Below are 5585 nucleotides of genomic sequence, written 5' to 3' on the forward strand. Positions count from 1 at the left end.
AGTCTCCTGCCTCAGCCTCCCAAGTAGCTGGGACCACAGGCGCCCGCCACAACGCCTGGCTAATTTTTGGTTGAAGCCGTCATTGTTGTTTGGTGGGCCCGGGCTGGATTTGAACCTGCCACCTTAGGTGTATGTGGCTGGCGCCCCAGCCACTTGAGCCACAGGTGCCGAGCTGGGGGGGTGGTTCTTAATTAAAAATGTGGTCTATATGGAGCAACAAAAATTTTCATAGAATGCAATTTTTGTATTATAGTATTGTAATATTTTTTAAAAATTTCAACATAAGTACAATTTACAAATATAATACATTAAAAAATTATGTATAGTATCATTTTATTCTTCAGCGTATTTCTCATCAAATTCTAACAACTGATCAACAATGCAAAGTTTGATAAGCAGTTCTTGATAATCAGTTCTCAACAATTATTTGTTATTATTAAAATTTAACATTATAAAATTAACAAAAATAATATAAAACTCATATCTTGGCGAAATAGCTACATGGCAGCTGAAAACTGTATATCCCCTTCCCTTTCTCCAGCCGTTCCCTAGCTTGTCATGCATTCTTTCCAAAAATTGGGACTTTTTTTAAATGCCACAGAATGAGGGACAAATTGTTAAAAATTGGGACAGTCCTGCCAAAAGCGGGACATCTGGTCACCTTACAGATTTGCAAAGATAGTAAGTAGAGAGACTATCTGTAGAAGACGATTAGACTGCAGTTGACTGGCTGGCACTTGGAAGCCAGTTTACTGAAGATTGTCTGAGAACCAAGCGGCTGATGCCAATTGGACAGTGTTCACTCAGATGAGTGACAACTGAATCAAGTTTAAGACAGGTTCTGACAGCTACGTGTTACCATGGATACGGAATAATCAAATTAGTCTTTTTATAAGTTTGTGAAACTTTTTTTATTCTTGGGATTAAGTATCCATCTTCCTGCCCAAGGCCAATCCCTCCACCTGTGTTCTTAAATGCTTTTCTTCTAGGATCTTGCTCCAATCAGTCACTTGCTTCCTCTTGGATATTCCATAATGCCTCTTTTAGGTCAGTAACAAATCACTTTCAGCTGCCTCTGGGGATGATGCGGATATCCAAGGACAGGGTGATGTTGATTATGCCAGAGTCCTTAAAAAGCTCTCACCCTTTGCCTCCTCTCCCCACTTCCTCTTCCCATCTATCTTTCACTGTAGTAGGTGAGAATGTTGGCCTGAAACGGTAAACTCAGAATGCATTTTTGCAGTTTCAGTAGATATAAATAGATTCAGGCAAAATAATGCAAAAAGATAACAGTACAGCTTTTGGGGAAATATGTCATTCCTTTCTGCTTCTCACTAGGTTTCTGCTTCTCTCAGCATATCTGCTCCATTCTCCTGCTTCTCTACACAGATGGGATCCTCTGCCTGCGCATCCTGGGCACCCCCAAGAGAGTCATCCCAGGTGAGACTGTCTCTAAATAAATAAATAAATAAATGCATTGCTTACTCTAGAGAGAGGTATGCTGGGGAGACCCATCTTTCAAAGCACAGCAGCCTGCAAATCTTCTACCTATAGGATTTTTTTTTTTTTGGAGGGGGGACAGAGTCTCACTTTGTTGCCCTTGGTAGAATGCATTGGTATCATAGCTCATACCAACTTCAAACTCTTGGGTTCAAACGATTCTCTTGCCTCAGCCTCCTGAGTACCTGGGACTACAGGCATCCACCCAAACACCTGGCTATTTTTTAGAGACAAGGTCCCGCTCTTACTCAGGCTGGTCTCAAAATCATGCCTACCTCGGCCTCCCAGAGTGCTAGGATTTACAAGTGTGAGCCACTGTGCCCAATACCCCAGCTTGGCCTCCTAGGACCAGTGACTACACTGAGCAACCATACTTCTTTGGTTCTGAAAATCATGAAGAAAAAGTATCTTTTTAGTCCTTTGACTCCTCGAGAATATATCTTTCATTTATTCATCTGTGGTTATTAAGTAATGAAGCATGCAGGACTGTCCTTCCTAGAGCTTGTTAAGGGGCAGGCACTATAGAAGAGGCCGTATGTGGGGCAACCAATGAAACATAGCTAGCGCACACCACTCCTTTGTCTACCTTGCTCCTGTGTATAGTTCTAATGATGCCTCTTCCACTATGTGATCCAGTTGTTATAGACAACCATGAATACAGCCATCCCTCACCAAATAAAAACTATCCAAAGCCCAGTCCAACTGCTGCATCCAGAGGCAATGTAATAGGGCCCCTTAAATCATTCTACCATCTGTAGGTGATGCCCACTCTTCTCTAGTTCTATTGTAATCAGTTCCAAATACAATCCTGTGATATCATACACTCTAAGAAAACAAGCACACAGATATTTTATGTTCACTACTAGATGAAAACGTAAGATGATTACATAATATTTTGAAATTTTAAAATATGTTTCTTTTTTTTTTTTTTTGAGTCAGAGCCTCAAGCTATTGCCATGGGTAGAGTGCCATGGCATCACAGCTCACAGCAACCTCCAACTCCCGGGCTCAAGTGATCCTCTTGCCTCAGTTTTTCTATTTTTATTTATTTATTTATTCAGTTTTTGGCTGGGGCCAGGTTTGAACATGCCACCTCCTGTACATGGGGCCAGCACCCTACTCCTTGAGCCACAGGCACCACCCCATATATATATTTTTTGGTCGGCGCTTGTAGCTCAAGCAGCTAGGGCACCAACCACATACACCAAGCTGGCAGGTTCGAATCCAGTCCAGGAATGCCAAACAACACTGACAACTACAGCCAAAAAATAGCCAGGTGTTGTGGTGGGTGCCTGTGTTACAGGCATCCCAGCTACTTGGGAGGCTGAGGCAAGAGAATTGCTTAAGCCCAAGAGTTGGAGGTTGCTGTGAGCTGTGATGGGAGGGCGACATAGTGAGACTCTGTCTCAAAAAAAAAATTTTTTTTTTTATTTCAGATTAACATGAGGGTACAAACTAATAGATAATATAATTTACATATTAAAAAAACCCACAGTTGTGGCTGGGTGCAGTGGCTCATGCCTGTAATCCTAGCACTCTGGGATGCTGAGGCAGGTGGATTGCTTGACATCAGGAGTTCAAGACCAGCCTGAGCCAGAGCAAAATCCCCTCTCTTAAAAAACATAGCTGTGTGTTGTGGCAGGCACCTGTAGTCTCAGCTACCTGGGAGGCTGAGACAAGAGAATTGCTTGAGCCCAAGAGTTTGAGGTTGCTGTGAGCTATGACACCATAGCACTCTACTGAGGGGGATAAAATGAGGCAGTCTATAAACAAAAACAACAGAATGGTAGCTCTGTTCTACACCCAGGGAGTGCGACATATATCTATGCATTGTACCCACAGGGTGGGAAGTTGCTAAACTCCCTTCCCTTCTACCTCTCCTTGAGGTTATTCAAGAGTTTTTCTTGTGAGGGTCTGTGATTATTAATCTCCTAGTCTCAAATTGGTACTGAGCACATGTGATGCTTGTTTTTCCCAATCTTGTAATACTTAACTTAGTAGAACGTTCTCCAAATCCAACCAGGTCATTACAAAGGATACAAAATTTCCATCTTTTCTTAAAGATGAATAGTACATTATGGTGTACACAGACCACAAGTTTATTATGCATTCATGTGCTGATGGGCACTTGGGCTGTCTCCACACTTTTGCGATTATGAATGAAGCAGCTATGAACATTCTAGTGCAAATGTCCCTATGGTGAAATTACTTTCTTTCATTTGAGTAAATGCCTAGTAGTAGAACCACAGGGTCAAATGGTAGCTCTACTTTTAGCTCTTTGAGGAATATCCATACTTCCCACAGAGACTGAGGTAGTCTGCAGTCCCACCATTGTCTATCAGTGTTCCCTTCTCTCCACACCCATGCTATCAACTGCTGCTTTGGGACCTTGTGATGTGGCCATTCTCTCTGTGGTTAGGTGATATCTCAGAGTGGTTTATTTGCATTCTCTGATAATTAGGGATGATGAGCATTTTTAAAATGTGTTTATTAGCCATTCCTCTGTCCTCATGAGAAAAGTTTCTATTCGTGCTTCTCGCCCATCTTTTTTTTTTTGTCACAGACTCTTATTCTATCACCCTGGGTAGAGTGTTGTGGTGTGGTGTCACAGCTCACTGCAACCTCCAACTCTTGGGCTCAAGCAATCCTCTTGCCTTAGCCTCCTAAGTACCAAGTAGCTGGGACTGTGGGCACCTGCCATATTACCCGGCTATTTTTTTTTTTTTCAGTTTGTGGCTAGGGCTGAGTTTGTTTTCCCCCTGGGTACAGTGCTGTGGCATCACAGCTCACAGCAACCTCTAATCCTGGGCTCAAGTGAGTCTCCTGCCTCAGCCTCCCAAGCAGCTGGGACCACAGGCGCCCGCCACAGTGCCCAGCTATTTTTTGGTTGCAGCTGTCATTGTTGTTTGGTGGGCCCGGGCTGGATTCAAACCACCACCTTAGGTGTATGTGGCTGGTGCCTTAGCCACTTGAGCCACAGGCGCTGAGCCCAAGGCTGAGTTTGAACCCGCCACCTCCAGCATATGGGGCCAGCACCCTACTCCTTTGAGCCACAGGCGCTGCCCTACCTGGCTATTTTTAGAGATGGGGATCTTGCTCTTGCTTGGGCTGGTCTTAAACTCCCATGTCAAGCAACCCACCTGCCTCAGCCTCCCAGGGTGCTAGAATGACAGGCTTACACCACTACACCTGGTCTTTACTTGCCCAATTTATTATTATTTTTGTAGAGACAGAGTTTCACTTTATCACCATGGTAGAGTGCTGTAGCATCACAGCTCACAGCAACCTCCAACTCCTGGGCTTAGGCAATTCTCTTGCCTTAGCCTCCCACATAGTTGGGACTACAGGCACCCACCACAATGCCCAGCTATTTTGTAGCAATTTGGCCGGGACTGGGTTTGAACCCACCACCCTCGGTATATGGGGCCAGAGCCCTGCCCCCTGAGCCTCAGGAGCCACCCTACTTGTCCAAGTTTTAATGGAGTTGTTTGCTCTTTTCTTGTTGATACCCTTGAGTTCATTGTAGATTCTGGTGATTCCGTTGGTGATTACCTCTTTGACAGATTCACAGCATAACATGCTGGTATCTTTTCCCATTCTGAAGGCTGTCTTTTTGCTTTGTTGATTTTATTAATTTACTTATTTATAGACAGAGTCTCACTCTGTCTCTCTGGGTAGAGTGCTGTGGTATTATGGCTCACAACAATCTCAAACTCTTGGGTTCAAGTGAACCTCTTGTCTCAGCCTCCTGAGTAGCTGGTACTACAGGCACACACTACCACACCTGGCTAGTTTTTCTATTTTTCTATATACTTTTTGAGACAGAGTCTCACTATGTCAACCTTGGTAGAGTGCTGTGGCATCACAGCTCACAGCAACCTCAAATGGGCTTAAGCAATTCTCTTGCCTCAGCCTCCCAGTAGCTAGGATTGTAGGCACCCACCACAATGCCCAGCTATTTTTTTGTTGCAGTTGTCATTGCTGTTTAGCTGGTTTGGGCCAGGTTCTAACCCTCAGCTTTGGTGTACATGGCTGGTGCCGTAACCCCTGTGCTACGGGCGCCAAGCCTAGTTTTTTCTGTTTTT

This window comes from Otolemur garnettii, unplaced genomic scaffold, assembly GCF_000181295.1.
Source record: "Otolemur garnettii isolate 467f Iridium unplaced genomic scaffold, OtoGar3 scaffold00091, whole genome shotgun sequence".
NCBI classification, from domain to species: domain Eukaryota; kingdom Metazoa; phylum Chordata; class Mammalia; order Primates; family Galagidae; genus Otolemur; species Otolemur garnettii.